This window comes from Phyllobates terribilis, unplaced genomic scaffold, assembly GCF_046119375.1.
Source record: "Phyllobates terribilis strain yellow unplaced genomic scaffold, ASM4611937v1 Scaffold_2__4_contigs__length_985480577, whole genome shotgun sequence".
NCBI lineage: Eukaryota > Metazoa > Chordata > Amphibia > Anura > Dendrobatidae > Phyllobates > Phyllobates terribilis.
In genome coordinates, this window is record NW_027362762.1 from 188,102,601 (window position 1) to 188,114,811 (window position 12,211).

Consider the following 12,211-nt stretch of genomic DNA (forward strand, 5'->3'; position numbering starts at 1 on the left):
CTCTTACATGTAAATATAAGGACACACTGTATACATCTCTAATTTTTTTTTTATACATACATAGGTGATTTAGTAGGAACACTACATGTGGACAGAGTCTTAGAAGTATAATTTATTTTTTTATAACTTTTATTAACATTTGTATTATAGGGGTTATCCAGGACTATTTTTATTTTTTTTTACTAAGAACTAACAGGCAATCAGTTGCTACATACCTGCCTGTTGTGCCCGGCGCTGATCTCTGCTGGCACAGACCGATCCTGCAGGCGAGTCAGTTGTCTCCTCTGACATCACATCGACAGAGCAGCGGCTTCTCTTCCGCTCTGCTCTCTTAGCCGGGCGTGACTGCTGACATGATGCTGATTGACAGCCGGCTCCCCGCTGCCTATGTGTGGGGAGCTGGCTGACAATCAGCATCATGTCAGCAGTCATGCCCTGTCGACAGAGCAGACCGGAAGAAGATCTGCTCTGTTGGCACAGAACAGCTGAATTGCTGGCGGTCAATGACCACTCTGAACTGGGTAGAACAAGCCGGCTAGCAACTACCTGCCTGTTACTTTTTAGGCCCATAGTAAAAAAAAAATAGTCCTGGACAACCCCTTTAAAAGACCTTTTCATCTGATTGGTGCCGCTTAAAACACAGGCAGCGTGAATTGGTGGACTTTAGAATTCGAGGCCGTTGCGCCATTGTATTGAAGTCTATGACAAGTCAACCATATCCATCTTGTGACAAGCGACAAAATTAAAAGAAATTTGGAAACATTTGCAACTCAGTAAATCCTTGAAAGCCTACATACAAAGCATTTCGATTTATGGCCTATTTTAGGGTCAGAGGTGGTCTTATTGACTAGGCGCCATGCTCGGGGTACAATGTTTTTTTTTTTCTGTTTTTCTCTAGGACTTTAAAAGCGTAAAAAATGCATGTACAAATTGTTTTAATTTAAAAGTGTTATTAAAAAAAAAAATTTTTCCTGAAAAAAAAACAAAACAAAACAAATCTACATAAAAAAAGCCTGAAATGCATGTCATTTTTACAATTGTAAAAAATGAACAGTGTGTGTGGTTAATGCCATAAGAATTCTAGTTCAGGTTTAGCCTCCTTTATTGTGACCATATTTGCTAATAAAGGTCTCGAGCAGGATTATTAGTGGTATGTAATTTTTTTTTTTTTTTATAACGTTGCATCCTCCAGCTCCTTAATGATGAAAACGGATCCTGCTTCTTTAAATAATTCATGTTAATCTAGCTGCTGGATGGAAATGATGGGCAGTGAATACAGTGACATCAGCAGCACAGCAATATCAGCCACCTGCTTCCAGCAGAAAGACTCAGAGAGAGGGTGGAGGGAGAGCCCAAGCTACACCCCCTCCTTAACTCCTCACTACTCCTGAGCACCAAAGCAGGACATCCAGGTGAGTGACCTGCCCCAGACACCTCGCTGGTCTCCTCACTCCTCTTCCCCTCTCATACCAGACTTTGCAGTAATCTCCTGCCCCATTTCCTGCAGCTGCCGGAGCAGCTGGTGACTGCTGGGTCTCAGAGGCCTCAGCTTACAGCCTGGAGCCAGATCTTACATCTACCTATGTGATGCAGCAATCTTCGCTGCTTAGCTGGCACAGGAGGGTATCATGGTGCCAGTGCAGGCTGGGCAGTATGGGTCAGAGTTACCTTACGAGAAAGCCACCTGGTCTCCCATACGATAGAAGTTCGAGCTGCGTCCCCCCCCCCCCGTCAGTTCTCCCATTGAGTTAACCGTTAAGATGCTGGTATCATAGTACATTAGAGGCTGATATAACATAAGAAGGTTGGAGTCTGCTTATAGGAAAACATTTAACAGTGGAACACTCCGAAAAATGGCGAAAAAGATTGACGCTCATGATCAGTGTCGGACTGCAGTGCCAACGGCCCACCAGTAACCAACTCCAGAGCTCCACTTTTCAGCTACATGCAAATGTGACGTTATCCTCAATCACAAATTTATATAACAATGATCTGGGCAGATTGTTAAATGAATAAGATGCTGCCTTTGTCTGTACATAGTCATTATGTATATAGTGCCAAGTACTGCTCATATAAGAGGGTGGTGGCCCACCGGAGGATTCTCCTGTTCTCCTGTGGGCCAGTCCAAACCTGCTCATGACTTACATCTTTATCAATTGGCACACCACCAGTGTAAGGGTAATTCTACAAAGGTCGGAACAACTGGGGATAATTTCTGAAGCATGTGGACGGGATTCATCACAATCTCATCCATTTGCCTGCTACTATATTCTTTTATGGATTTTTTTCCAGGTCAAATCAGCAAGAAAATTTTGCATCATTTTGATGAATTTACCATTAGAGAATGTTTGGTAGAGCATAGTACTTATTGCAAGGTTCTGAACGTCCCATGGCCGGGTACACAAAACTGCAGGAAGGTGGAGATCTTGATCAGGTGGAGGCCACAGACAGCATGAGGTGCACATGACTACGTAGAGAACAGGTCCGATGTGCTCACGGCCAAGTGACGGTCTTCTCCATGCAGGACTTGCCTGAGAGCACAGGGTTTCTTATTTCGCTAAAGGAAACCACAACATAACAATCTGTATCATTGTGCTGTGAAATAAAGATGTCAGATCTTCAGCTTCCTGCGTTAATCAAGGATTGTAAAGGGTGCAGGAGCCCCAGGGCTGTAGGATGGGCCAAGCCCACTATCCAGAGAGCTGTCTGTGTGCGGCTTATGATGTCGGTTTAAAAATAAAATAACACAACACTGGCAGCTTGTGAATGAAAACAGGTTCAGCCAATTCTAGTTTTTGCCTGAGCTTGTGCGCTTGGCAAGGGGGGAGTGAGGGGACTAGGAAGGAGCACAGACTGATTCGTGACCAAAAATAAGGGTTGTATGGGAGGGCTCAGTGTCTCTGTATGTTAGCGTATACAAGATGTATATCTGTGCATGTGCAACTATATTCTACCGAGGCTATATATATGTATAATGTCTGTGTGTGTGACTATACTCCACCAAGGCTATATGAGAATATATAATATATATATACAGTCATGGCCGAAAGTGTTGACACCCTTGAAATTGTTCCAGAATTGAGGTATTTCTCCCAGAAAATTATTGCAATTACTCATGTTTTGTTATACACATGTTTATTTCCTTTGTGTGTATTGGAACAACACAAAAAAACTGATAAAAAAAAAAGCAAATTGGACATAATTTGTCACAAAACCCCAGAAATGGGCTTGACAAAATTGTTGGCATCTTACCAAAATTGTAGGTAAACAACTTTGTTTCAAGCATGTGATGCTTGTTCAAACTCACCTGTGGCAAGTAAGAGGTGTGAGCAGTATGAAAATCACACCTGAAACCAGATAAAAAAAAGGGAGAAGTTGACTCGACCTTTGCATTGTGTGTCTGTGTGTGCCACACTGAGCATTGAGAACAGAAAGAGGAGAAGAGAACTGGCTGAGGACTTGAGAACCAAAACTGTTAAAAAACATCAACAATCTCAAGGTTACAAGTCCATCTCCAGAGAACTTCATGTTGCTTTGTCCCTTGTGAGCAACATAATCAAGAAGTTTACAATCCATGGCACTGTAGCTAATCTCCCTAGACATTGACGACAGAGAAAAATTGATGAAAGGCTGCAACGCAGAATAGTCCAGATGGTGGATAAGCAACCCCAATCAAGTTCCAAAGAAATTCAAGCTGTCCTGCAGGCTCAGGGTGAATCAGTGTCGGCGCAAACTATTAGTCGACACGTGAGTTAAATAAAACGCTATGGCAGGAGACCCAGGAGGACCCCACTGCTGACACAGACATAAAAAAGCTAGAATGCAGTTTGCCAAAATGTACGTGAGTAAGCCAAAATCCTTCTGGGAAAGTGTCTTGTGGACAGATGAGACCAAGATAGAGCTTTTTGGTAAAGCACATCATACTACTGTTTACTGAAAACTAAATGAGGCCTCCAAAGAAAAGAACACAGTACTTAAAGTCAAATATGGTGGAGGTTCAAAGATGTTTTGGAGCTGTTTTGGGGTTGTTTTGCTGAGTCTGGCACTGGGTGCCTTAACTATTTGCAAGGCATCATGAAATCCTTACCAAAGGATTTTGGGTCGCAGTGTAGTACCCAGTGTCAGAAAGCTGGGTTTGTGTCCTAGGTCATGGGTCTTCCAGCAGGACAATGACACCAAACATACTTCAAGAAACTTCCAGAAATGGATGGAAACAAAGCCCTGGAGGGTCTGAAGTGGCCAGCAATTAGTCTGGATCTAAATCCCATTGAACACCTGTGGAGAGTACTTAAAATTGGTGTTGGGAGAAGGAACCCTTCAAATATGAGAGACCTGGAGCAGATTGCAAAGGAAGAGTGGTCCAAAATTCTAGTTGAGAGATGTAAGAAGCTTGTGGATGGTTATAGGAAGGGATTGATTGCAGTTATTTATTCCAAAGGGTTTGCAACCAAATATTAAGTTGAGGGTGTCAACCATTTTGTCCGGCCCATTTTTGGGGGTTTGTGTGAAATTATGTCCAGTTTGTTAGGTTTTTTGTGTTGTCCCAATACACACAAAGGAAATAAACATGTGTATAACAAAATATGTAATTGCAATAATTTTCTGAGAGAAATACTTAATTTTCTGGAACAATTTCAAGGGTGTCAACACTTTCGGCCATGACTGTATACACATACATACACACACAGATACGTAAAAGATGTTGTGTAGACACATCCTTACAGTTCTAATATCGTATACATGCTGTAAAATTTCTTCAGGACATTAATTTAGGTTCTTTCAGATTCCAGACTTTCAGATGATCATATAGCAGTGTTAAAAATCCTTTAAGAATAATAACCACCCCAAAAAAATGATTTTTAATCTTTCTGAATAATACAAAGCAGGATTAAAGCAAATGGATGTATTGTTAAAATAAACAGTTGTGCCACAGAGCTACTTACGTCAATGAACCTGAACTAGTGGAGGCCGTACACTTTCAATAGCTGGTGGCCTAACAGGCTCAATCGATTGGTGACAGCTATTCCTCCTGAATTCCTCACCATACACATTTACACTTCTAGAGAGGTTTTTCTTCGATATGACCACATAAATAGGGCATGTTCTAACCTACCCAATACTTCCTTCTTCCCACCACATTTTCCATAGTGGGAGAATGGGGACACTCCTATACACACATGAGGGTCTATACACAAAATTTTATTACTATGGAAAAATGTTGTAACACAACCAGTAAGCTGGGAATTCACACTCGAAAAATTTGTTACAGAAATTTCGGCGACTGAAAATCATCTATTCACCTAAATGGTGGTTGCAAAAATCTATGTTTGAAATGTCTAAGCATTCATAGAGCTATTCCATTTATTCTCTATGGGACTGATGGTTGATGGCCTTGATCCGAACTCAGCTGTCTTCAGCAGTGCCGTACAGAATGAATAGAGGAGCAATGTGCATTCTTCATTGGCGCGCTATTAAAATGGGAGACAGATGTCCCCATTCTGGCAATCTACGTGGGTCTCAGTGGTCGGACCCCCATGATCTAGTAGTTCTCACCAATCCTTTGGATTAATACTTTCTTGAATACCACTTTTATAATCATTTACACAATTCACAGCTTAGTAAAATTATTGTATCTGATTTTCCAAAGTTTTCCATCCTATGAACAATCAAATATAATGTGTCCAATCAGCAAAAATAAGTCTACCACTAAGAAATGAATCAATATGACTTTGAGAACCACAACTAAATAAATTATTAACCACAAACTTGTTATAGGGCAAAATGAGTCAATTATGGAGGAAAGCTCAGTGCAGAGCTGTCCATTTCCAGAAATCACACGATATAGCGGCAAAAATGTCAGTCTGGAAACACTGCCCATAAAGTGCTAACATGTCGGTCATTAAAAGTCGTTCACCAGTCACCAGCCTTCTCCTTTCCATCTCTAGCACGTCATTTTACAAAAAGGAAGTCCTGGATTGATGGTAGTCTGTGGCCATCACTACAAGAGTCCCACAAACCTCCTCCTACATGCATGCCCAGCTCATCTTCAGATTAGTAGGCCTGATGCTATGTCATGAGTGCGACTGTTAAGAACTGATCTGGGTTGGAGTATTGATATTGCAACCACTAGGAGCAGCACCGGTAGGTAGCGTAGTCAGGTAAGCCAGGAATCGGTACAAAAGAAAGCAGTATAATCTTGTATGAAACAGCAGGAGAAGCGCAAGCTTGACTAGAGGCTAGGAGCTCAATAATCTCACAAGGAGGAGGTGCCAGGCCCGGTTTAAATAGGGTGTGCAATCACACATATATTGTGTGCTATGTAACATGATGTTGCCATCAGAAGATAGATAAATTGGCTATAAAGGTCTGCACATGTTCAGGTAGGTTTTACAAAAGAATGCTCAGTTGGTAATGATGGGTCTAATGCGAACTGACAAAATACGGTAATAACCCGAAAAGTGTACAACCAACACAAATCTTAAGCATTGCTACCAGATATAATGGATCCATGAGCCTTTACATTCTGAGCTTACCTGCTTTTCTTCTTATGAATCTGTGAGATAAATATGATGCCGTACTGGTCTCCATGCAGGGGCAGAGGATCCGTGCACATGGCTTTCCATATTCATCAGGCTGAAATTAAGATTAATTACTAGAAAAAAAAATATTTTCTACTAAAAGTCTGCGATAAGATAATATAAGAACTGGAAATAATGTACTATATCTAACCCCAATCCAAACCTATTTTTTATCATTTTTCTCTGTATATCGGCTCCATTCCTCTAAATGCATATTACTATTTATCCGCTGTATAAATGGACTGTTTAGCTTTGAAAATGTCCAAATGTTAATATTCTTGGCTTCTTTCCCTTGGTGTGATTGTAAGAAAATAATTACAGGTTCCTGATTAGGCTTAAATGCGTTTGGCAGATGAATGCTTGATCAGGATGTCTTTACCGGGACAAGCAATAAATCACAACATAAGAGACCTATACCTATTATCTTCTATACTATACAGGCGGACATTGGTAGGCAGCTGGTCGTTTAGTGTTGCCTCTTGGATTTCAAGTCATACGAAATCCAGATGTTCCACCCAGATTTTATTGGTGATCATAGGACTTTGTGAGATATTGTCTTCAAACACATTTTCTTGTTATCAGACGAGTCACATTTCTCTTGCTATCTGTCATAATTTGGCATCAGTCTGCCACTTCTGGGTTTTATTTGCTTTGAAAGACAGAAGTAATGAATAAGAAACGTTAGTTTCTGAATGTGTCCATATCATTAAAATCTACTTAAAGGGGATGTCCGGGACTTTTACATTGTTGGTCTATCCTTAGGATAGGTCAACAATATCTGATCGGTGGGAGATACCTGGCACTCGACTATCAGCTGTTCCAGATGTCGGCCAAATGTGCTCACCACAACTCCATCAACAGTATAGTGGCCGAGGCCGGGTACTACACTTCCGCCCCCTATTGATTCAAAGAGAAGGTGAATATGCAGTACCCGGCCACTATACCGTTGACGAAGCTCTGCAGCTCCACAACTGATAACGCCCACCCATCGCATACACCGGGAACAGCTGATATTTGTGGTTCCGATTCTTGCAGACCCACCTAAGCATAGGTCATCCTGGACAACCCCTTTGAACTCATCATTATTGACCTAGGAAATGTTTAACCACATTTATCTTTGTTCCTTGCCTACAACAGGGATGCCTACATGTGCACCTTGCAGACTTGTGAATCCTCACATCACTCGTACCCTGGACTGTGAGGATTCTCTGGTGCCAGTGCTGGGAGCGAGCAGTCATCTGGCCTTATGGGATTTGCTTTCTTCTGATCACATTCAGACTAAACTGTATCCGACGAAACACGCTTGCCACAAATCCTACTCCAGTCACCGACTGGAGTAAGATTTGTGGTGTAATGAGTGCTGCCACTCATCATGAATTTGATAAGCCAGGATTGCCACACCCCTGTCCTGCCCCCACTTTATCGGAGACAAGCGAAATTGGGGTGAAATTGTCAAAAGTTGAAAAATTTTAGCACCGCCTCGCGTTGCAGCAAAACTTTGCGACTTTTCAAAGCTTTGATAAATCGGGCACAATGTGTGAGTGCTTGTAATAGCCAGGCGCTGTACAATTTTTCCTTATTATTTAAGTCAAGTTCTGTGAAAAAACTTCTATCGCTTGTTACGTGACTTGTTGCTCTGGAGTCGATGCATCATCCTTGAAATGTCTGATATTTTCTAACTTTAAAGGAGTCATTCTAATTATCTGCACATGGAGCTGAGGCGGCGGATTTTATCTTTTTAGTCCTTTTTGAAAATTTTGGCCACTGTCAGTTTAAGCTCTGAACTGCGGGCCATTTTCTTCTCTTCTGTGTATTTATATACTGAGGTTTTTACTTGTATACAGGAGATCAGAACCTCTGGAAGATTTCCTGTATTGGTCTGGTCGCCAAACTGTGCTGTACTCGTTTCTCTGTCTGTCTGGGAACATAACTTATTCCACATTTCATCTTTCAGCAGCATCATCAGTTCAGGCATTTTGGGAGAATGAACTGTTTTATTATCTTCCTCATAAAATGGAATCTGTTACACGGTTTTTGCTATGGAATCTGTTAGACGGTTTTTGCTATGTAATCTAAGAGCAGCACGATGTAGGCGCAGAAACCCTGATTTCAGTGATGTGTCACTTACTGGGCTGTGTGTTGCTGTTTCAATAAAATTAGTGTTTTATCAGCAGGAGATTATCGCTACATGACTAAGATTCAGGTAGTCAACTGCTCTGTATAACTCCACCCCCCCATCACTGACTGGCAGCTTTCTGTCAATGCACAGTGTACATAGAGAGCTGCTAATCAGTGATGTGGGGGGGGGGGGGGTATACAGAGCTCAACATTCAGGGAACTGCAAGATCTACAGCAGAGAAAACTGTGATTGTATCAAAAGGACAGCGAGCAGCCCGGTAAGTAACACATCAATGGAATCAGGTTATCAGCCCTTATATTATGCTGCCCTCAGATTACATATTAAATACCTGGAGACAGATTCCCTTTAAGGGTCACTCACATCAGCGTATTAAAAATCGCTCCGATGTTCATCCTAAACAGTTGGACGAGTGGAATCCGTATGGTTTACCTTTTGTCATGCGAGTGCATCTTTTTTTTTTTTTCTCGTCTAGCATCCTTATGACATCTGTATGACATGTGTATGTCACCTGTATGCAATGCGATTTTAACATCATCTAATACTTTATGTAACTTAAAGCTAGTTTACAAAAATGAATAAAGCAATCTTATGTAAAGATATAGATACAGTGGGGAAAATAAGTATTTGATACACTGCCGATTTTACAAGTTTTCCCACCTACAAAGAATGGAGAGGTCTGTAATTTTTATTGTAGGTACACTTTAAAGGGAATCTGTCACCCACTGGGACTTATTTGACCTCCAATATGGGCATACAGGTGATAGACATGTAAATCTATACTTACCTCATATTAGAGGTCAGGTTGCTGTGAAATGTCTTTTTATTCTTTCAAGTTTCTGAGGTAAATAAATAATTTAAAAAAAATGACGTGGGGTCCCCCTATTTTTGATAACCAGCAAAGGTAAAGCAGACAGCTGCGGTGCGGGCTTATATTATCAGGCTGGGAAGGTCCATGGTTATTGGAACCTTCTCAGCCTAAAAATACCAGCCCACAGCCATCCCAGAAGTGGCGCATCACATTAGATGTGCCAATTCTGGCGCTTCACCTTTGCTCTTTCCAATTGCCTTGGTGCGCTGGCAATCGGAGTAATGGGGCTTGATGTCAGCTGTGTTTTGTCAGCTGGCATCAAGCCCTGGTGTTAGTAATGGAGAGGTGTCTATCAGACACCCCCATTACTAACCCAGTAATTAAAAATAAAAACACAAAAAAAAACTTTATTAGAATAAACTCTCCCCAAAACTCAACACTTTCCCTGTTTCCTATTTAAAAAAAAACCAAGCAGATCCGACGTAGTCCATGGAATCCAACGAAGTCCACAATTGGAAACCTGAAAAACGAAGTTCCCCAAATCGTTAAAAGCCTATGGAGAAAAAGGAAGGCACTGACACAAAACAACAGAGGGTCATACAGTACAGTAAGAACAAACTCTAACTGTTCACACAGCACAATCTGCTGTGCACTCTACACAGTCCCCTATAGTACAAGCCCCAAAAGGGAATACAATGGGAGAGTTTGGGAGAGCTTTGTGGGGTGAAAGGGAACCTGTCAGCTGATACATGCTGCCCGATCCGTGGGCAGCATATATCAGGCACTGGCTGTATGATCTCAGCCAGGTATGTTGGACTCTGAAATGCTGCGACGTTTCGGAGAAAAACCTAATTTAAAAGCTGCCGGGGACCAAGCCACGCAGTAGACTAGTCAGACATGTGGGTCCCTGGTGGCTTCTCCCCTCCTTCTGCCCGGGATTGACAGGTCTGTACCTACGTGCAAATATATTTTAATCACATGGCACATGGAGTACTTAAAGTTTTTTGTTTTTTTTCAATCGGCACACTAGGCTAAAATGGTCACCAAATGATGTTCATTGTGACACTGGCAGCTTCCTCCTTCTTTGATAAAAGCATGGCTTATATAGGATTACTAGGAGGCAAGTATATTGAAAGCTTCTAAAGTGGGTGAGAGCTTTCCTTAGTGGAAAAATGCTTATTTGCACATGAGGAGTTATATACATATATAGTCAAGTCAGCCATTTATAACTAGACACACATTAAATATGAATGTCCGGGGGCCGGACACATGGGGATTTAGTTACTTGCAGTTCACTATGTGAATTTCAGAAATACTATTTTATATTTTCAGATTTCCCAATGACTGATGTAAGTGGAGATATAGTTGTGCTCAAAAGTTTACATACCCCGGCAGAATTTTTCCTTTCTTGGCCTTGTTTCAGAGAATATGAATGATAACAAAAAAAACTTTTCCCCCACTCATGGTTATTGGTTGGGTGAAGCCATTTATTGTCAAACTACTATGTTTTCTCATATTAAATCTTAATGACAACCAAAAACATCCAAATGACCCTGATCAAAAGTTCACATACCACAGTTCTTAATACCGTGTATTGCCCCCTCTAACATCAATGACAGCTTGAAGTCTTTTGTGGTAGTTGTGATTGAGGTTCTTTATTTTCTCAGATGGTAAAGCTGCCCATTCTTCTTGGCAAAAAGACTCCAGTTCCTGTAAATTCCTGGGCTGTCTAGCTTGAACTGCGCGCTTGAGATCTCCCCAGAGTGGCTCAATGAGATCCGTTGACAATTCTTTTGCTTTCCCCATGACTTTCCAATCCAGAATTGGACGTCATTAAGATTTAAAAAGAGAAAACGCAGTAGTTTGACAATAAATGGCTTCATCCAACCAATAACCATGAGTGGAGCATTCATATTCTCTGAAACAAGGCCAAGAAAGGAAAAATTCTGCCGGGGTATGTAAACTTTTGAGCACAACTGTATCTTATGCTAGAATTCAGCACCTGCAATTAAAAGTCTTTGCAATATTTCACTGCATTGCTTTCATGGTTTGCCTACAGAGCGCGACATATTGCTAAATGGCTCCGTTCACATTAGCAATAATGGGTTTACTTGAGGTTTCCATCAGTATATAATGATATTCTTGTCCTCAAACATACTGGAAGCCCAACAGATCCCATAAAGTCAATGAGATCTGTCAGGATTTGTATCCTTTTGAAAACTGATATGGTATAAAGCCTGGGCCATGATGCAGAACGGGGCCAGTTTCACTCGCTATATAAGTAATTATGTGGCAGGGGGACTTTTTTGCTCCTTTTGTAACACTCATAGCTATGCCATTATTCACCATCGGGCACACATCCATCACCGTTAAAAAAGTTGGTCCGATGTTGTTCTTGAAAAGTTGGATGAGTGTCATGCGAGCGCAATATGATTTTTCTCACCTAGCATCCGAATGACATGTGAATGCAATCCGTATGCAATGCGATTTTAACATTAGCATTTACATACATTAATTCTCTATGTCAATTAACGATATTTTTCAAAGTAAATATTCTTCTAAACATAGATAGAAATATGTGAGTGAGATATATAATCAGTGCTTTGCTTGTGTAGCTTACTGTACTTACTGTACATGTATTTAATTAATAAATAAAATAGAAGGGAAAAATGGCGTGGGATCCTC

General features: G+C 41.1%; 1 protein-coding gene across 1 annotated transcript in view; it reads left to right on the plus strand.

The window, feature by feature from the left end:
• Positions 1 to 1,283: 1,283 nt before the first annotated feature.
• BAZ2A (bromodomain adjacent to zinc finger domain 2A) overlaps positions 1,284 to 12,211 on the plus strand; it is a 70,195-nt gene continuing 59,267 nt past the window's right edge. Inside the window, exon 1 of the mRNA XM_073663578.1 lies at positions 1,284 to 1,412. The gene's annotated coding sequence lies outside the window, so the exon portion shown is untranslated. The remainder of the gene's footprint in view (positions 1,413 to 12,211) is intronic.